Below are 22901 nucleotides of genomic sequence, written 5' to 3' on the forward strand. Positions count from 1 at the left end.
GGAGACAAGGACAAACTTGCAGACAAGGAGACAAGGCGACAATTATTTTCTTTTTTGCCTGCACAAATGCTTCTCTAAGGGAAAGAAGTCACTCCTGCTGTGTTCTTTGTGTCCTATAATACTTCAAATACACACAAGTACTTGCTCAATCCAGGGGGAAAAAGAGAAAAAAAAAAAAAATTAGTTCTTAAAAAAAATGCCAAAACTTAACACTTTTTAATATGAACACTTGGTGGTTAGAATAATACTAAAAAAAAAAAAATCTTCTTTCATTGAAAGTAGTGACCAGATGTATCCCTTAAATCTATGTTCAGTGTTATGGAGAAGAAAGGACCTAGTCCCAGTAGTAATAAATAACAAAATGCAGTATAGTAACAGGAGAAGGTAGACAAGTGAAGAAGAAATGCAAGCAAAGAAAGATACATCCTGCCAAACAAGAATACTGTAAAAAGTCAGGAGAAAAAAAGTAGAAATTCAGAAACAGATAGTAGAACAGGAGAATAATTAATCAGGATAAAAGAGAATCAGGGTAAAATCTTAGTTCCACCGGGGAACTGGCTCAACTCCTAATCCAACCATGCCATTTTTGGATAATACAGAGGATATAGGAAAAGATGACAGACTGGACATAAAGAAGGTGAGATTAAGAGAAGATTTCTTTTTTTTTTCCCTCTGGGGTATGTTTGCAATATGGAGTATAGCTACACTCACATATGGTGGAAAGATGTCCTGTATTTTTTGTTTGCTTTTTTAATCTGCTGTTAGATGAACTGTCTGCCAATAGCTTCCAATTTACTGTAAGTGGAGCATATAGGCCATTTTAAAATTTAAATCTCACTGTCTCCCATCCTTCAACAAAGCTGTATAATTTTGAGTTCACTGTTTATTTGTGATTTTTTTTTCTTTATAATAGTATCTGGAATAGAAAGAAGGTCTGAAAGTATATTTAAGTTTCTTTTTATTTATCTTTTCTATGCTTTTCAAAGAATTTTAAATTGGTCTAATGCTATCTCGAATTTGTCTGACATGTTTAAAAGTATAACTCTGAGGAACCTCACAAATGCAGGACAGTCTGTATGAAAAATCGATATCAAGTTCAGAAACCATCATAAATGATCATGATTTATGGCACCACATCAAAAGCAGATAAGTGCTAAAATTCATAATTCATTGTAATAGTATCACAGTCAAGCCTGACAAAAAAGTCATCGTGTTTATACTCAGATGGTTCAGACGAGTAATTTATTCATTCTAAAAAATAATGTACTGCAAAAATACTCACAGGGCTCTAGACTCTGTCAACAATAAAAAGCTGTATTATGTATACAGGTCCATGCACGGAAAGTGCCCTTCAAGTAGCCTCCATGAATGTATTAAGGATATACAGTATCCTGATATGCTAAGTGATCTTACTTGACATAAACTTTTCATGCATTAACTTTTTAGTAAAAATACCATTGAAAATAATTCTTTATCAGTGCTCCAAGCTAGATGACTGTGTCCTCCCTGGCTCCTATGCTACCTTTGCCGACAGAGGCTACAACTAATCTGAAGTTTTACAGTCATATAGAAAAGTTCACCTCATCTCCTAAAATGCCTGTAAAGGCTTATTGATCACATGTATAATTTGTAGAAAGTTTACAGAATTTTATTAATAATAGATGATCAGAAGGTAAGTTCCAAGTAAGAAGAAGAAAATTTCTTATATCTCAAGCCTTCCTGAGACGGGGACAATTTATCTTAATTTTGCTTGTCTAACTAATAGGCAGAAATGGCACAATGGATGGAAGAGCCTAGTATTGGCTTTTGTTCTGTAAATTAGAAACTGATTGTAGGAAATAAAAATTGTAGAATGTAAGAAGATAAAAGGAAAACAAATAAGAACGCTGTTTCAGAAAATGGAATAAACTTAAAAATAAATTTTCTGTGTTACTATGCTTGGATGCCATTAGGGCAAGAGAAGTCTTAAAGATGATTTCTGCTTGATTATCCAGCTGAAATCCAGATGACCTCTTGCTGTAAGAGTACTTGAAACATTTAATAAAAAATGTAAGTTCTAGCCATAAAATATAATCCTGATTAATGTTAATTTTGAAAAATTATGGGTTTTTAATCTATATTTGATTTGCCTAATATAATTTTTATATTATGTTCATTAGTATGGTTTATAAACAAATTGGATTGTTTGCTTTCATTTGGTTATTTTTTCCCCTTCTAAAATCTCATACAATGTTATCCTGAATAGGTAGCTGCTGTCTTTTTCCTTAGAACCTGTTATATTTTGGTGATGGATACAACTATTTAAAATTCTTTTACATATGTATACCTGGTTAAAAAGTTAAGTGCTTATGACTTAACAAAATAGAAGTGTTGGCCTGTTATGATCCTTGGCTTTTAGGATATCCTGTAGACTTTCACAAGCCAGAGATTTATCATGTGAAAATAAGTATGTTTTAATGTTTTTATTATTGTTTTAAATGCTTAAAGCAAAGAAGATTGAATACTTTCTCCTTGGAACCTATTTTGTCAAGAAAAAAAAAGATACTAAAATATCTAATAAGCCTATATAAACTAAAACCAGCTGAGAAAAAGTAGTCTTACTGATGTCTCATTGTGAGAAGATTTCTCATGTGCAATGAGTAAAATGAAAGCTGGACTTAACACAAGATATAGGTACACATATTTCCCCTTGCAGCAGACAAAGGCGCTGTGTCTTCATATGGTCTCTCCTTTCCTTACAGCTGAGGTTTTTTTCTGACTGTAGCCAGAGCTTCAGCTGTAGAAATTTCTCATCCTTATTTCATATCCTAGCTGCATTGTGCCACTAACAAAACAATCCATATATTATACCCATATTGCATAGCTATTGTTAAATTCTTTTAGTGACTCCCGAACAAAACACCTGTTCCATTTCGGTTAAAAATTAAATACTCTTTTGTGAACATAAAATAATCAGTCTTAGTCCAAAAAGTTTGTTAATGCTTTGAGATACTTTTTGTTTCAGATCTAAAATCTTTCTGAAGCCACAGTTCCCCAGTGAAATTTAATTGTAACTCTTCTTGTAACAGGCAGAAATGAAAGATATTGCTAGAAGACACGTGTAGAAAAATTGACACCAACAAAAAACCACTTCCGTGTAAGTTCAGAATATGATTTGTTCACAGAGTCATTATTATATCCAGGTAACTTAGACAGTCTGGTTCTCTTCCACTTGTCTAAACTTGGTCTCAGATATTTGGAATTCTAAATCTTAACCGCAGGTAGTAAAGATTGATTAAAAAGGGAAACTATTTTAAAAAATATCAATTCCCAATCTCCAGTCAGTTATTCTCTTTAGAACTAATTAGTGAAAAATTACTTGTTTGAAGTAATCACATCAGTTGATACATTTTGCATTTTAGTTGTAGGCGGGCACTCAATTTAGACACCTCCTGCAAATGAGCAGATGACCTGTGGAAGGAACCTGTATAAACACTGTATGGAAACCTGTGTTTTTCTCAACCAATAACCATGTCGATATGACTCTGTAAGCACTGTATGCATTAGTTCATAGGACTGAGTGTAAGAGTTTGAACACTGTTGTACTTTGAAAAATCTGAAATGGGTTTAATTTCTTGTTCTGTGGGGAGATTTTTGGGAGTCATCTTTACTTTCTATAAGATCACTAACCAATCATTCCTCCAAAGTTCTTCCCTGTGTTCAAGCTTTCCTGCTCCTATCTTCATTTTGCCTGAATAATATACTTTACAAATAACTACAACTTTAAAAATAATCAAATAAAACCTGGCATAATGGATAGGGTTTTGTTATTAATATATTTTAAGTAGCTGAAAGTTGCATCATTAATTTGTGAAGGAAAATAAGATATTTTAATAAAGAAGTAAATTGTAAGCATTTTTATTACAGAGAGAGCAGAGAAAACATTTTTTTCATGAACTATACAAAATAAATATTTGACAAAAATAACAGTAATAAAAAATTAAGGAATATTAGATTTGGGGACAATAGGGAATAAATGCAGCGCTGGGGAGAAAGTGAGGAAGACAACTAACACATGATACTGGTGCATGGTAACATCTGCAACCTGAGAATAACCATCACTAGCGGGATATTTCCTCCTCCCCTCTTTTTTTTTCGGGGTGGGGATGGTGGGTGGAGAGGAGAGGATGGTGAAAATTTTCACGTGTTGTTTTTGCTTCTATATGAATTACAGAAGGTTCAAATTCAGCTATAGTTCAATCACCCCATTTTTTCCTTAGTTGTCTAGTATCTGCAGTGATACTCAGAATCTCCAAGTTTCACATTTGCAGTCTAATTAGCACTGAATGTAACTTATTGTATGTTTTGCTTTCAGTTAATTTAGACATAGGTAAACTGAATTTATACTCGGTATGTAGTGACTATGCTTGGTTGAAAGCATATCTGACAAATTGTAGTTAGAAGTATATCAGTTCCATTTTAGACTCTTGTCATTACAGATAAAGTTATAAAGAAATGAATTGCCTTAGTAATTACTTCAGGTACTGTACATGGACACAGCTGAAATTTAGCAGATTTACTGCACATGAGTAACTACAGATTTATAGTATTTACAGCTAGGATTCTTTTTAAACTTTTGTTTTTCTGGTTTTTTCCCATTTCATCAGGAAATAAGTTTTTCAGAAACAACAATTTAAAAAGTATATATTTTTAGCACCTTCTTGTCAGTAGCATTTTGTCGTTTGAATACTCAGCATTCATGCTGAATGCTCATCCAAAATTCATTCTACAATACAAACTAATCTGTCAGTCACTGTTTAAAGCCGCTTGTTGTTGTAATTGTTTATACTGTTTATAAAGTTTCTTCTTAAGCAAATGGAAAATATTTTTGTGATCACTGGTGGTATAACTAAAGGTTTGGTAAGAAAATGTTGATGGTGGTGGAAACATGGGCTTGAGAAAAATGGGGATTTTATCTGAGAATAGGTTAGATGTTTAAGTTGCATAGTTACTGTTTCTGAGCTCATAGAGGACTTGTGGACATGAGCTGGTGTAGGAGTTCATCAGCCCAGCTCTCTGCTTCCTGACCTCACTTTGGTAACACTGGGATTTTTGAAGGAGGGACCAAAAGACTTTATGATGATAGAGCTGGAGGGGACATAATACAGAACTTAAAAGATGGTTTTGCGTAATATTCTGGTTTCATTTGAAACATAAGCATCCTGTCTTCAAGGTAAATGGTTACAAATAGTGAAAATTAATTCCGCTGAATTATTGTTTTGCCTTTTCAGGTATGATATCCACTGCATTATACTGCATTCTAATGTTTTGGGGCTTTTTGCCTTTTTTTTTTTTTTTTTCCTTCAAGTGTGCTGGTTTTCTTTTAATTAAAACTGCCTTTATTATGGGTGGATGTAACTGCTAATTAAACTTGAGCATTGTTTTAGAACTTCATAATGTTTTAATTATCAAGAAAAGCTATACACATCTAACTATAAATATTTCTTGCCATAATGTGAGTGACAGAAGGGGTAGGCATCATAGAAAAAATACTCACAAATGATAGCCACAAAAGATTATTGCTCTAAAGACTGGAGCTTAACAAACTGTAAAGGTTGTGCTAAATGTGATATGTAAGAATGTTTTGCACACTTAGTATTATATTCTGAATTACAATGGAAAGAAATACTTCAGATCACAATTGTCTAGAAATGATCGTAATGAGATAATAACTAATAAATTACAAGTGTTTTCAAACAAATGACTGAGTTTGAATTTTTATCCTGAAAAAAGAATATGCTTTATGTGATTTAGATGATACTCTAATATGAGTAGCGCTTCTTATACCAAGTACACTGTGCTAAACAAGGGAAAAAAACATAGTACAGGAAAAAATACATTCAGGAAATAACATGTTACACAGGATGTCACTAAAGTGGATTACTGAAGTCTAGGTAGGGTTTTAAAAAAGCAATTGTCAGTTCCATGTCTGCAGCTTTCTTACAGGCGCATGGTGAACTTCAGACTTTGCAAAGTTGAGCAAACAGACTGTATGCAGTAGAAATCTAAACAACTGTTTGAATGGCTGATTTGGAGGTTTTTAAGAGCTGCAAATTCCAGTGCCTGCTTCTAGAATTCATTTTTTACTGAATTCATCAACTCACAAAGACTGAGAGCTGCATAAGAAAGAACTGTTATACAGCTGCTTTGTTAGCAGCCTTCCAATGTCATGATAACTGTCATTTTATCATTTGGAAAGACTTCAGTGTGAAACTTTACGGACTGGCTCAAATTGGATATGGATACTATTGACACTTGGAGATAAGGTGGTGCAGCAAGAAAAGTAAGCTTTTTATATTATGTTAATTGTTTGCAATTCAAAAAATGGCAGGTCTATTGGAATGTTCTTATGGAGAGACATCCACTCATTCCACCTTACAGTCGTATTTCTAAGGGTTCTGTTTTCTTTTTACTCTTCTCAGAAGAGAATATCATTACTTATTCAGTTTCAAATTTTGATTTTTTGAATGTTAAATGTATTTTTAATATTTAATCATCCATATTAGATCATGATTAGATAAAGGTTTTCCTTGTTTATGCATTTTTAAACATAATTTTTAAAGTTTGGATGACAAAATTTTAATATAAAAGTGAAAATTATGAGAGAATAGAGCATTTATGTGAAATTTTAAAGGAATATATGGGAGGGATAATGTTTAAAAAAAACCAAAAAAACAAAAAAACGTGAAGGGTATAAAATTCTTGTATGCCACAGCATGGAACTGTGAATCTGACCCATGGTTAAAGCCAGACACTGTTGCCTCTGAGACAGAGTAATTCCTCCAGCACACAGGATCCAAACACAAAGAAGTTAGAATTTTACATCTGTAATAGAAATCATAGTAACACTGAACTGGAAGGGACAGCTGTCTGTAATCGCAGGTAACTATCATAATAAATGTTGATTTAGGGTAGCTCAAGTGAGGCTTCTTTCCTTACTCTTTCTCCTTGTTTACCTTTGTTCCCACCTGTTTAAAGGATTAAGAATAATGAGTGAAAATAAAGATATACTATATTCAGATAGTGCTAAGCTGCCCTTGATTGAACTGACTAAATCAGCTTAAAACAATTGTATTTTTTATAAATAATGATAAACAACTGTAGTTAGAATTAGAGATTCATTGTATTAGGTGTTTCGTGGAAATGAAGTAATTTTCTTTAAGGGTTTCTAATCTTATCTGAAATAACCCACTGAGTAAAAGTAGGACAGAGATAGCAAGCCAAGAGGAAAACACACAAGCAGGCTAGTTAAGAGGCAAAAGTTAACGGAGGCAATTTGTCTAATATTTTTTTACTTTTCTAAATAGATACTATTGGCTAAATAAGAATGCTACTCAATTTATTAGTGGTAAGGAGCTCAATATCTCATAGATATCAGGAAAAAGTGGGAGCTGAGGAAACAGTTATCATCTTCAGTTCCATTCATGTGTAAACAGTGCAAAAACAGTCAAAGTTAAAACCTTTAGGAGCAACTAGCTGGATGAGGTTACCAAGTGACCTCATTTAAACTGTTCCAGTTGTTCTGTTTATCTACCTCTGACAAAAATGGATATACATACATCTTGAAGCCCTCAAGAAACAGAAAAAATATTTTGCACCCTACTTGACATTAAAATATGCTCTCTCTGAAGTTATAGGAGCAGATTTGCCCCTCTTTCTTCTGGTAGAGTATAAATGGGCACATGATTATCTTTTGTGCTGTCATCAAGAGAGTACAAAAGGTCCTAAGCAACAAGTACATTATATTCATTCAGTGCTATAAATGGAAAAGTTGTTGATGCAGAAAATATATTACATTTCAATTATACAGTTTCCTTCCCACTCCCCAAATATTGATATGTGCATACTTCATCACTGAGTGTTAGGCAGCAACCCTGGCTCTGTGTGTTGCCTTTGTGTACCCCAGCCCTAGAGCCCCCCCGTGCCAGCAGTGCAGTGAGCACAAGCTGGTGGAGAAGCCACACATGGAGGATTTCATCCTCAGTAGCTGAGAATTCAGAAAAAACCAACACTATCAGTCGGTGTAATTAGCATGGTACTTGTTTCCATTTTACTTCATACATTTAACAACCTCTGTCTGACTGCTCAATGAATCCTTGCAGGGAAAAGGCATCTGTCTGCTAAGCACAGACAAAGATAAAACGTATCATACCAAAGGTAGCTGTAAGAGTAATCTGTGCCCTGTAGGTATCTCTGTGGGTGAAACCTCCCCTGGAAATATTGCTTCATAAGTGCCTCAAAATCATTCAAAATGGGGAAAAATCTGCACAAGTGACCTCCACTGTTTCTTCAGCCACAGACAATGCGGGGTGAAGATGCACAACAATAGTTGCAAGCTGGCACCTAGTTATCTGGCCACAGAGAGGAAGGTCGTGCCATACTCAGCTATATTGCAAAAGATTCTGAAATTCAGAGTTGGTAAAACATGATGCTTTCTTTTAACTGTTGTTTTGTTGGCATATTGTGTACATGTACACAGGCACGTCGCAAGAAGAGCCAGAGGCCACAAATGGATGTCAAAGAGCAAGTTTTGTTTTAGTTACCTCTCTACTGGGGGATCTCCGAAGTCACACCTAAGTTCCCAGGCAGAGGTGACACAAATGGGGACTCAGGCGCTGGTCAGTTCAGCCCTGCTGGAAGATCACTGGGCCTGCTGAGCTCCTCTGTATTTCAAGGCTTCAGGCAGGCGCAGCCTCCCGCTCTTTCTCATAACAAAGCAGGAATCTTAGACATAGTGTTAAGGTGCCTAGAGTTTCTCACAGGCCTATGTTATCTAACACAGAGGTTCTACTCATCAAGCACACAAGGTCAGTAAAACAATTAGTGTGATGTATGTGCTTTTTCTACAGACAGGTGCAAGTCACTTGAGTGTATTTACATTTAACTAACCTCCTTGCCAATCTTGTGCTATATTCCCATACACATGAAATTAGAACTTGACTATAACTAGACATTTCAGTAAAGATTTAATATTTTAACTGTGAAGACTGGGGCATACACAACTAAAACAAAAAGTAATGTCTACAGAAATTATCAGGAAAATTGTTAAATTCCATGGCCAACAGTTTTATAAGTCTTTATAAGTTTTATAAGTCTGATCTCTTCAGATTGTTCCCTGATTTGATAAGAGCCTTTTCACAGGACAAACTCCAGCTACAATTTCTGCCAGGTAAGTGATATCTTGACTGTATCTGTGCACCTCTTCATTCATTAGGTGATTCTGGTATGCACTGGGAAAACAAACGAACTGCTGATGTTAGGTGGGAGGATTGCTCAATGACATATGCTCATTTCTATTGGTTTATTTGCACACAGGGAAAAAACAAAGCACAGATGAATTTTTGACAATGACATCCCTATAATGCACTTGAGGCAGGAAACCAGAAGGTGATATTAACCTAAGTGACAAAGGTACCATTCTGGGGTGATATGACCAACAAGGGCATTGGCAAGTCATGCCAACCACCTCAGTTGGAAACATTAAGTGACAAAAACAATAGCTCTAGTTGGGCCAAGATGCATCAGCAGATGTTCCCCAAGTCCATGCTGCTGGACTGGTGTGAACGTGTTTCTGTATAGATCATATGTGTATATGTGTGTGCATGTGATGAATTAAAAACCGCACTTGGAAAGAACTCCTGGGTAAGTGGTGTGGTTCTGTTCTTCTGGCTATCTCACCCTGAAATTCCAATCTGACAAGCCCAAAGTGTTACAGATTTAGAAAAACAGACAAAAATATGAGAAGATATAGTTATACCAACTTAATAGTAAGAATACAACAATTTTAATAGCAATATTACTGTAACAAATAAGTTTTTGGCATTCCTTATTCTGATACCAGAATAAGGTAAACTAATATAACTTTTTGTTTAAAGATTAAAAAAAGCCATGGAAAAAAGGCTGTATTTATTGTGGTAAAGATATAACTAGGGGCTTTAAATGAAAAGAAAGTCAATTATCTTGTGCTTCAATTAGGTTACAGTAACCGTCATTAGTTTTAGCTTGGCTGAAAACATCTCTGTGAGAATTAGTGCTATTTTTCCTGCTTTTAAAATTATCATTAAGTCAGAGAAAAACAACATTTGACTTGTACTGGATCATATATAGAGCTTCCATGATATTGTACAGAGCATGACAAATTGGATTTCTCATAAATGCAGACTAATACATAAGTATCAATAATTTCACACAGAATATAACCATAAAGTACGAACTATGCTGCAGAGAAAAGATTTGTGACAACATTAGTAATTGTGATTAGTATAATATTAGTATAGAAAGTCTGATGTGACTCCTAAATGTAGCATGGAATAGGCTGCAAGAGAAAAAGATTTCAGTAGATGGAAGAGGCATTAAATATCAAGGAAAAATAGATCTTGCATAATTAGCTATGATAATAATGTAGACAGAAAAAGCATGTGTTTCTAAAGTGATGTGCACTTGTGCCAAAGCAGACACTGAACGTAAACACCAATCAGCATAGAGTCTGTCATATGACAAAGACAAGAAGGTCCTCTTTTTTTTTTCTTTTTTCTTTTTTTTTTTTTTCCTAGGACTAAATGAGGACCCCTTTAAGGAAGAAAGGAAAATATTTATCTTTAAATAACGCAACAATAAGGGCTAGAGCCCTTGTTTTGCTACCCTTTGTGCTTGAAACACATTCAGGACCTCTGCTGCTTTAAGACTTGTTTTCATTTTTAAGGTACTGCTTGCAATGCAAGTTAGGCCTTAATGTAGCCTTGAGGATCTAGGCAAAAGCACCCAACTGGGTGTAGGGCCTATTCCCTACTTTTTAGTTTCACTGTGTAGCTTCTGGCAGTAACCTCCTCAATTTCTGCAGCTGGTGTGGTCTTACAGAAATAACACTATGTGAGTATGCACAGATGGGTGATATAGTAGGACTGTTTCTTCCGTTGTCTCTCAGCAAAGTTTCCAGTTTTGGTCGAAACCTCTACTTTTCTGTCCGTTTTCTTTTGAGGTAGGTTTGTAAGACTGTTGCATATGACCCACAACTTCTGCAATAAGCTGAATAGTTACTGTGAAAAGATCCCTGGAGAGAAAACAACCTTTTACTTGACAAAAATGAGTCAAAATGCCAACTGCTCAGCTTCTAAGATCCAGAAAATGCAGACATCTTAATTAATTTCGCTTCTTTGTTCCTAAATTATATGAGTATGAAAGCGAACAAAAAAAATCAAAAGGAATTAAACGGAAATATGCCTCTGGTTGCAAAATAATGTTACTGTTTTAGTGAAAGAATAATATAAAAATTCAAAAGTTCGGAAACTATAGTATGTTCCCTATAAGCACTGAATAATTCAGTAAACAGGATTATGGTAATCTATTTAAAAAAATATATATATATAATTTATTTAATGCAAGATTTTTAACCCTCTGGACATAATTATATAATTATTAAAATTATAAACATTTAAAATAGTTTGAATGTATTTTCACTGAATATTTATGTAGATAAAAATGATAAATAAGAAAAAAACTATTAAATGATGCAAAAAGGATTATGAAACATTGTCATTTATTCTCTGTATGTAGTACAACAGTAAGCAGAATAACAAAATTAAGTGGGTTGCTCAGGCAAAAAAAAAAAAAGTCTGCGAAAAAATATAGGCACTAAGTATTGTTATTATGTGCACACATTAAAAATACAGACATATATGTATGACTTTGGTTTACCCAAAATCAAGGTGTTCAGAATCCCTGCAGAATCCTGATGCACATTCCCATTGAACTGACAGTAATATTATCAAATATGAATGTTCTTGTGGCCCAAATGAATAATTTTTGGTTTTCAGTACATTTTGCTTGCTAAAAATCAGTGAAAATAAACCAAGACACATAACTGAGCCAGATCGCCAAGTTGCTGTGTCCCGTCCCAACAGATGGGATGAGGGATGAATTAACTCTAAATGCAACACATGCCCTGACTTAACAGATGAGACCAGGTGTGAATTAACTCTGGGTTAATTCTGCATGGTTATGTGAAGTGAATGACAGAAAATAACTTCCGGGGTCCAATTCAATTATGAGTTTTACTAAAAGTACGTGCTGGAATACCAGTTACAGTGAATGGTAACTTGGCAAAAGTATAACAGAACTTAACAACACATTAACAGCAAAAGTCCTACTATGAGCAATGTATTGGCAACCATTAGTGGTTACAATATGAAATTTAACCAGAATCCAACAGCAGAGCTTAAAGATGGTGTTATACTTACATGTTCAAAAAGGGAAGAGAGAAAGAAAGTGGTAGAGAGGGAAGGAAAACTAAGGTATAAGGGAGAGCAAAAGAGAGTAATATATATACGGAAGGACAGACAAAGAAATGTGGGTATAGAAAAAAGGAGAGAAGAAAAGAGCAGATAGAAAGGAAGAAAGAAAAGAGTGAGTTTGCAGTTTAGGAGCGCAGCATCCTCTGATGTCTGGTTCAGTTCTCGAGGCGAGGCTGCTGGGCTGAAGAGTCCTGAGGGTGGATTCCCCTTGGTGAGGCTGGTAGGCTGAGGGTCTTCAGGGTGCTGGATTCCCTACCAGTGCTGTTTTAGGTGAGCTTTTTTATAGCCCTCTGAGTAGAGAAAAGTGGACAAGTCCTGGGCCACGTTGAAGGGTCTCCGCTTTTCCCCTTTCTTTGCCAAGCTGGGCATATCAGAAGATGGGGCTATGTGCCCTCCAGCACATACTCCACCTCTGGTATTGGTCATCTGGCCTGATCTGTGGCTCGTTAGCTTGTCGTTGATATGTAAAATGCAGTTCCTCCTGCACTGCACTGAATATATCGCCTCCAACAGCTGGCTGAACTAGTTTTGCCACAATGTTTTCAGTCATGATCCTTATCAATGCACAACACTCTGGAATAGGAAGGTTCAGCTACAACACAGGGACACATTGACCACTTCAGCATCGACTGACTCTGTGTGTGCCTGAAAAAGAGCCTATGAACCGCACAGATTGCTGCTTCTTTTGTAATACTGTTCTGCTGAAGACATTCGGGGAAGCCATCACGGGCTACCTGCTGCTATGTAATTTTGTTTTATTTTGGCACATAGACGTGAGAAGATTTCCATGGGACAAAAAGAGACCTGACTGTGACTGTGACTGACAGCACAAAACATTGAAACAATAATCTGCCGAGATCATTTATGTAAAAAAAGGAGCCCAGAGATATTCAGCCCCTGAGGCTTCTCTTGTAAGAGGCTATTATTATTTGTATTGATTTTAGTATGCAAGTTCTCTCTTTCCTTCTCTCTCCTGGCCCATGGTGCAAACTATAAATAATAAACTAAAGAAGTCTTGCCCTGAAACCGTTGCTACCTTTGCAGCACATTAATTTGTGCACCTCCAGTTATAAAACCAGAAAAATCATGGGGAAAATGGGCAGGGTGAATGAAGCCCTACCTCCTCAACCAAAGAAAATACTTGCCAACATTCTCAGCTGCTATCAAGACCTCCTTATTCACTACTTACACAATACTACTTAAACATAAGATGAAAATGTCCTTTTTTGATGCTAGTTCTGCTTTGACTACCAATAATTTGATCAGATACTTTTCTGTGTTCTCTCATACACCAGACAATATCATGTCACTAAATCTCAGTATTGCCAAGACTACTTCACATCTTTGAAATGGAGACAATTACCTGTTCTCGCTCTTCCAGGACACAGGAATTAGCATTAGTACACATGATATTTCTCTCCTATATTTCTGCTTCTAATAATATTTGAACACAATTATAGGAATGAAGGGAAATTTCATAGCTGAAATACTGGCTTCATTCAACTCAATTTCAATGTTGTCATTAACTTCAAGGACGGTAGGATTTCACTTTGACAGTATTAGATATCTAATCCATCCATATTTCACCTTCCTGTACATTTCCTCATCCTTTTAATTTCTGCATTTAATGCGTAAAATAATATGTCTATCACTATCTAATTGAGAATTTCAGAGTTTTGGGTAGGATATAATGTAATCCAAGGATAAGAGGTTCCGAGTAAACATTTTTGCTGAAATACAGAACTATGAACCATGGTGCAAAGATTAAGGCCTTTTGCAGTGGTCTTGAGCCAGGTCAACAGCTAAGCACCCATGAGCTGCTGACTCACTCCCCCCTTTTTATTGCTGGGTGAGACATTACGTAGCATGGCATCCCGCTTTGGGCAGTTCAGCTCAGCTCTCCCAGCTGTGTCCCACCCAACCTCTTCTCCGCTGCCAGCCCATTCACTGTGGAGACAGAGTGAGAAACAGAAAGGCCTTGATGCTGTGTGGGCACTGTTCAGCAATGGGTAAGATACTGGTATATTATCAATGCTGTTATAGTCACAAATTTAAAATAAAAAGCATCATATAGATGACTATGAAGAAACTGAACTGCAACCCAGCCAGACCCAGTACAATTGGTGTGTATCAAACTTTTACTTATAAAAAGCAAAGGTGTAACAAATACATTTATGTGACTCAAGCAAAGGCATTTTAGCCAACATGGCATCCAGTTTCCATCAAAATAAGATTAAAGAACTTGATGAATGAAGAGCCTGTACACAGTATATTCCAGTGACCCTTCTGGGAAGATCTCAAAAAACATAGTGGAATAACGGTGGAAAACTGATAATAAAATGCAAGTCAGCCTGGCAATGACAAAAGATTTATTCTGTTTCTGTCTTGAGCAGGATCGGTGAAGTGTCCTGATATGTCTTAGACATTGATTGTTCACCGATTCCTGCAAAATGGCAAGAGATGAGAGACAATGGAGAGACTAAACAATTCTAACCCACATTAAAGTTCAAGTATTGAATGCAAGAGTTGTTTTTTGTCAGAAAACTTAACATTCCTTAGTGCCAAACTTTCTTTCTTTGCTGTTTGGTGTATACAGATGTGACCTGCTTTTTATTTCAGTAGAAACTTGTGATAAATAACAATCAGTATGGGCATGTGATGAATCCTACAGATACTGCTGAAAGGATTCAGTAATTTCTCTGATACTAGTGTAGCATCTGTGTGGTGTTAGAAATGTGGAAATAAACTGAACAATCGAATAATCAGAAATGCTTTTGAAATGTGCTGGCTAGATGGATATTACACTAGGGATCAAATTCATCCTTTTCAGTGTCTTCTTGGTGATATTATCATTCGGGTGAAATATTAAAGTTACAAGGAGATGTTGCCACAATATGGACCTGACTGAAAATGAATGTAGCTCATTTCTTTCTCTGTTCCAGCTGGTTGGTTCACATAGTCCTTTATTTTCCTGCTGTAGCTCAGAAAAACCATCTGAAGTGTGCAATTAGGACTTATTTCACAATTATTTTCTATACAAAAACCACCTGACTAGAGGTGTTTTAATCACTTTTATTTCCACAGAACTGTGTTAGGCATAACTATAGCACAATAAGTCATTTCACATACAGGCTATCTCAGAAATTTTTTCACAACATCTTTATGGCCATAGAAATGTAAAGAAGTATTGAGCTACAAGGGGCTGACTTAATTGGTTGCAGTGCATTTGAAATGTTATGTAGGATGATTTAATCAAGCTATGACACTAATGGTGTTAAGCACTCTGCCCACCAGAAAATGGTATAATCTTTCATTGAGTTCCTAAATGCCTGTTTATGGTTCTGTTGAAGGTGCTGTATTGCTGGTCATATATTGCCATCCATCGTAGAGACTACAGAAATGAAAACAGCTACTGCAAAGCATGAGAGATGTGTCAGATGCCATCAGATAAATACAATTTCAGGTGTGATAGATATTAACTGTTTTTTAAAAATCCATAATCTCTGAAGTGTTGAGCATTTCTACTAATATGAATGAAAACAAAGATACACATATTCTATATTTTTGTTGTCAAAGCAGGAATTATAATACATTTTCTCTTTAAATTTTAATAGCAATTATCAATTTCTCCTGATGTTTTGGTAGAATGAAAGCTGCCTAGGTCAAGCTGTTTATGCTAAAAAGTATGGAAGTGGACAAATAGGCAGAACATCTGTAAAATCTCTCTCTGATTTTCCACATACAACAATCAGGTATCTGCATCTGTCTGGACAATGATGTCATTGTGGGGAACCAAGCACACTGAATCTCTGTTGTGTTTGGCTATCATTTCACTCATTCACTGTGAGCTCTGGAAACTTTTCTTTGCAACAGGCTGTTTAGCATCCAAACTGCAAGCAAGTGTCCTTTTGTAAGGACTTTTTGGGAAATTTACATTAACGGCTCTTAGGCAACTAACTTACCTGTGCTGTGCTCTGGTAGTATTTATTTTGCATTAGCAAAAGCAACTTCGAGAAATAGTTGTTTCTGAAGCATGCATAGCAAACTGATGTTCAAGGAATGCAGGATCTGAGTGCTTGGTTTCTGAAAACCTGGAGATGAAAGAAAAGTGCCTAGAAAGGCAGGTACATGGGGCTTGTGGACATGAGCACTGGACATGTGCAATTCATATGCTAAAAGTTTGGAAAGGGTGTGCTAGAAACATTCCATGCCTAATGTCATGGGAATACAGGTTAGTGATTCAGAAAAAAACAACAAAGAAAGAACACTTCCTCCTGTCATTCCAAGCCCCTCCCCGCCCTCCCCCCACCCCTTCCATAAGTGACCAACCAGTGCAGAATGTAAATGTTTAAATGCTACCTAAATAACAGTAACAATTACTGGCTCTTTTCTTGGAGATTGTTCAAAATGCAGATTGTTTCTTCTAATTCCTCTTTAGTTTATTCAAATCCATAATTGTTTGTTTGTTTCAAGTTTGTAGAATTCACTGCAGAAGTCACTGTGCAATGTCTGCACCTTAGTCCAAGAACTTGAAGTTTTATTTCTGGGCATACTGAGACTCAGACTTGATTGTGATGAGCACAGGTGTATCATACCTAAGTCTCACATTTGTCTGTGCCTAAGTTAATATTAACTGAATAGCTTAATCAATAGAACATTAATTGAATAACAGGAGAGTATTCGTCTCAAACCTCTCTACTTCTGAATAATTTAGCCTGAAAGGTAGATTACTCTCCCTTGAGGTGTGAAATGTTTCATCAGACAAAGAAGCAGCTCTAGCTTTCAACTTCAGGAACAACAAATGCTGTTTTGGGCTGCACTATCCCCACAATCTTTTTTTCTCATCATATTTGAATGAAATATACCTTTCTTTATGAAGGAAAACACAAAGATTTCTACCATTAGGTGAAGTCACCTAATTCCCAGAGGGGAGTAGGATTTGATGTGAACTTAGAGTGCTTTGTGTTGGCTGCCTTGGGCTCATTATTTTGGGTGATCATTTCCTACAACTGATTTTCTGCTGAAGAGGCTAGAATATACTCCAGCACCCTTATGAATTTATTTCAGAGAGATTATAGCCCACTACGTATAAAGCAGAGGCAAGGAAACAGACTTGTATCATCTGGTCTGGTCAATGGCCCAGCATTTAACCATTGAACTCTAGCAGAAAAATAACCAAGCCAAATCACTTACTGAGTTTCTAAAATAATTATTTTAACAAGTTATTAATTTGGATATTGTCAATGAAACACAGTGGTATTCTAACAGTTGTGTTCATGAAGAGAAGAGCTGTCAACTAAAAATACAATGCAGGCTTTTGGGGATGAGTTCAGAACAGAAAATCAGAAGAGGGAAATTATTCACATTCTATTAGGCACCTAATACCTGTGAAGGAACTTGACCATTTCACAGATATGTCACAATTGGAATGGGAGAAGAGATGAAATCGCTTCTGTAACTTATTTGTGATAGATTATTCATTCTGTTGTAGCTCAGTGCTGAAGTCAGAGAGAAGAAACGTGAAATAACTTTTACATGTGTATATTCTCTGTAGAGAGGTGTTTCCAGATACATCAGTAGTGCTGTATTGCTGCTGTATTTTTGAAGTAGCAATAGGCTAGGTCACTCTCTTGATTAGCTGGGTTCCTGCACCAGAGACTGTGTGGCATATTATGTATCTCATTCTGTTATTTCAAATGATCAAGCCTAATTTAATTGTAAGTACCCCTGGGATTTATGGGGAAGTTAAATCTCAGTTTTTAAAAACTTTAATATGGCTGCTGTAAAACTTAATTGTACTGTCTGGTTCTTTTAGTGGTAAATTCTAATTAATCTAAAGTGTGGAAAGGAAATGAAAGACTAATTTTTTAAAAAAATTACTTCCTTTTCTTCCTGTCTACTTCTTAATCAGAATGTAACCTAATGAGGCAATGTTAGTTCAAAGCTTAGCCTGACCATTCTTCGCAAGTGGTTAATCTAACAACTGATTTTACTCTTGTAACTCTTTTATGTGCACTGTAACATGAGTAAGACTATTGATTTAGTCAATAAACACTTATTCATGTCCAAACCAAGCCTAATTGGATGGACATAAAATAAAGTGTAATACAATAATTATTTGATTGCCTATACAAAGAGCTAAACACGTGAATTGAAGTTGCAGTCTTACTCTGGGAAAGTACTGTGTGTACAGTTGTCTTTGTCTGAAGTATCTGGCATTTGCTAAAACGGGGAAGGGATAAGGTATGGAAGGATAATTGGTCTGTTTTTCTAATTCGTCTGTGATCTTAGATACTCCTGCAAAGAAGCAAAATTGCTTCCTATCTAATGAAGATAATTTAACTACACAATAGCTGCACAAAGTTCCCTCAGTCTCTGGACCATATTCTGACTCTCAAACTCAGGCAGACATGTGTTTCTGAGACTTTTTTCATTTTTCACTTGTATTGCCTGCATGAAAATTACCTAATGGAATTAAGGTGATTGTTTTAAGCTCTGTATTTTGGGGAATGTGATCCATGTACCTCCCCTCTGATAAACTCTTCATGGGGTAGTTTTCAGAAGTAAAAGGCTGGACACTATAGAACGAACTAGGATATAATAAACTGTTGGACCTTGACTAGCTGGAAGATTTTTAATCTGAAATACAATGATGTGTTTATGCTGCTTGCAGCAACTTCAGATATGTAGTCATCTCAGAGATGACTGACATCTGCACCAGAAGAAAAAGAATTTCCATTTGTTCTTATCCCTGCCTTCTATTACAGGTCAAAAAGGTGAAAGGATGAAATATGTTGTTACTTCCAAGCTATCTTTCTTTGCCATATGGGTGGCAGAGAACAAAAAAATATTTTCTCTTTCTCTTTTCTGAAGAGAAAGGAATGAAACCATGTTTTCCAGTACAGACTGTACTGGTACTGTACTGCACAAGGCAGTATTTGAAATAGAAGTAATAGAGTGCAATAAGAGATCAGGTATGCCAACACTGTGGATTTGGCCTATGGGCAAGGTGTTTCCTCTCATTTGAAAGAGACACCAAGGTGGGGAGTGCTGTTAGTGTTGACTGTCTTGAGGATTTGGAGGGTATAGGAGTGGAGTCACGGGGCTTTGGAAAGCTGTGTAGTATTAACAGCTTTTTGAGGTCAGGGACGCTTTTGCTGCTGTTTTTGGCCATGAACTGAATTGCACCTGTACCTGTCTCTCTCTGTCATCCCTTCTGTAACCACCTCCTCACTCTCCACAGGGTGCAGCTGCCTGTGAATACCTAGGCTGGCTATGGCTCAGCTTCATAACCTTGGCTCAGACCTCCGAGAAAACTGCTAAGTGGAGAGGAAGTCTGCAGAGTAGAAGTACACAAGATAAGAAAGATGAAACTGCAGACACAGTAGGATCGCTGGGACTAGATCATTTAGTAGCTCATGATTTCAAGAGGAAGAACATCAACATGATATGGTATAAAATTCTGAAGGAAAAAAATGGAGTCAGTGAAAAAGGATCTGTTTCGGGGCAGTGGAAGCTGGCCCTTCCCCTCCAGGCTGGTGCCTGCCTGGCCAGCGGAGACTCTGAGTGTCTTATCATGCCAGAGTGCATGTTAGTACTTACTCTAGTAGCTTGTTAAATCCTAGATATCTGTGTGTGCATCAGCCAATAAATAACTGTATTACACTTTTAAGTTATGTGTACCTTGCTGGCAGATGCTTTTTATGCAGGGCTAGAAATGCCTGAAAAATGACCTAAGGAGGGAAGGGGAGGGTGACACACCCAGGCAAAATATTCCTCCTCCTATGAAAGAAGAGATTAGTGTATGTGACAAGAAACTTCTGCATTTAGAGCAAAACATTTGCTGTTACCTCAGATTATTGCTTTTCCTTGTGATGATTTCATTTCCCTACTGATGTTGGAAGTGAAGCTATTGGAGTGACTGATGTGTATAATCTGTTACTGGATAGTTCTGCTGTATATACATGCACTTACATATGGTCACTTAACAACTGAAGCATCAAAAATATCTACAATACATCAAAGTAATACTGAACACCGGCTAGTATAAACCTATAACAGGAAGAAAGTTCAGACCTGAAATAAAAAATTCAGTTTTTAGTGATCGTGCTGTGTCTAGGTATTGCAATACTTTACCTAAGGTAAGTATCACTCTGTAAGAGTTCATGATGTAACATTAGATAAGAATGGCTTTTCTATTTCAGTCCTGAATTGCTTCTCCAGAAATGCATTTAAATGCTTTTTTTTCTCCCTAATTAAGATATACATGAAACAAGTATGAAGAAAAATTGAAGGAATATTAAGAAATACAAAACTAATTTCCTTAAATAAACTCAAAGACATAGCTTCTGATACCAACCATTACTCCATTAACAACAACGGTGTACAAGTACAACCCCCCTGAAATTTATGTCATGGTATATAAAGCATATTTTTACCATCTATAGGAACACATCCTTTGATATATTTTATGACTCCATAGAAGAGCGTTACTCTAAAGGCACACACAATCTCATTTCAAAAGCAACTTTGATTTTTTTAACCCAAATCAAAATACTCTAAAGAGAGAAAATGTTCAGAATGTTCTTAGCTTATTAAATTGGATCATATTTAGTTATTTGAAGACACACAGCTAGAAATACACAATCTTACTATTATGGAGATAAATTTAGATTATACGTTTTAGGAGAACTATTCTAATTTTAGTGGTTCTACACAGGCAGCTATGCCAGTGCCCTGGGGCTAGAATTTTACCTTAAATTCTAGAAGGCAAGGAAGATAAAATGTCTCACAAAACTGTGTACTGAAGTCTTTCTGCTCTCTAGGTAAGTCAGTTTAAAATAATTAAATTGCCCATTTAAAATGTTTTGGTTTGGATTTGGACCTGTAACGGAACTTTGTCTGGTGTTCATTCCAGTTCTGGATGATCCAGCACCTTCTCATATTGATGCAAATATTCCAACAGCTCAATGCCTTAAAAATGACCTGATTTCTTAGTTTCTGCCTGGAAATTAAATGTGACTTATGGGTATGTACTCTAAAAATGTATCTTATGTAAAATGCTTGACAGAAAAGATTAGATTTATTCAGTTTTCGTATCTTTAGATCATTTGGATAAGAAATGTTATCTGTATTGCACCTGGATGGGCCAAATATTTGTGGGTTAAGTTATTTTTGTAAACTGAATTATAAAATGAATCTAAAACCTGAAGGAAAAAAAAATCTTATAGCGTACACCATAATACCTACCGTGAATGCAGCTGTTATCTTAATAAAAATAGACTGTGATTTAAAGCTGCTGTATTTTAGCAATTATTGGGTTTTTTAGTAGCAATGGTTGGGTATGGGAGGTTTAAATAATGATTATGGAGATGTTCATTACTGTTACTGCCATGCTTTCCCTCCTGCTTTAAAGTAGCACTTTTAACAACTGCATAAGTCTCATAGACACCCCAGCATTAGCCAAGCATTCTGTTGCCAAGCAACATTTAGTCCACATTTTCAAGTATTTGTTTCATTTGACATACATCACTCACTTATTTTCATATACAGACTGATGTGACCTTCATTTTTATATTTTTAATGCACTGATTATCAATGGCATTGATTGGCACAGATTGCATTGAAAATGCTGGAAATTACAATATATTTGGTGAAAGCAGAAACATCATGAGTGAAGTTGCACTTTGTGTCATATTGAAGCTCCTTGTCAGCTTTTCTGTTTTTATGAATCTTAAGATACAGATATTTCAGCCGGTTAGATTTCCTAAAAATACTTTAACATTTGAGACCTGACAGGAATTCACGCAGCATGCATACTGTATTCAAATTTGCTTTCAAAAGAAATGCTTGCAATAAGAGTCAATGTTTCATTTAAATAAACCAGTAGCAAATATATGTGTTATACTATGGAATGCATGATGAAATTCTTTTTAAAATAAGAAGACAAACAAAAAAACAAATCTCAAAATGGAAATTGGCAAATTGTGGCATGTAGTTCTACACATGTATATAAGATTTGGAAAAGTTTCAGTAAACCTGCTGCAAATCTACAATGTTGTGTCCGACCCTTTTAGCAACAGAATGACCCAGATTACACCTTTCTCTAAAGAAGAGGTTTTTTTCCCTTTCAAGGTCCCTCCTACTTGTTTTTCTAATCATCAGTCAGATGTCACATCATCCACTGACAGGTTCTAAAAAAAAATTAAAATGGAGTAGGACAAACTTCGAGCTCCCACATGCCATGAGTATTTTTTAGTCTTCTATAAAAACAAACAATAGTCATTTTGTCATCACTTCAAATTGTAGTTCACCCTCCAATTTCAAATACTGATTAACAATGAAGAAGGAAGGGAAAATAGGAGAATAGATCAAAGCTCCCTATGAACTGGTATCCCATCTCTGGCTGTGACCAACTGTGGCTGCTCACGGAAAAAGCAGATGAAACCCTAAGGTCAGAGTGTTCTCACAAGCTCCAAGCAGCCAGTGAGAAGGCTGTGTGAGTTTTGCAGTTGAGTCAAAAATATTATTTTATAGCCATTAAGATAATCTTTGTTGTGCTTGCCTAGATAT

General features: G+C 36.0%; 1 long non-coding RNA gene across 1 annotated transcript; it reads left to right on the top strand.

The window, feature by feature from the left end:
• Positions 1-6054: 6054 nt before the first annotated feature.
• Positions 6055-21623, top strand: LOC136101386 (uncharacterized). The gene is made up of 4 exons (XR_010651337.2): positions 6055-6322; positions 8519-8657; positions 15680-15792; positions 19573-21623. It is a non-coding gene; the product is annotated as an uncharacterized lncRNA (long non-coding RNA).
• Positions 21624-22901: the final 1278 nt, after the last annotated feature.

This window comes from Patagioenas fasciata, chromosome 4, assembly GCF_037038585.1.
Source record: "Patagioenas fasciata isolate bPatFas1 chromosome 4, bPatFas1.hap1, whole genome shotgun sequence".
Classification (NCBI taxonomy): Eukaryota; Metazoa; Chordata; class Aves; order Columbiformes; family Columbidae; genus Patagioenas; species Patagioenas fasciata.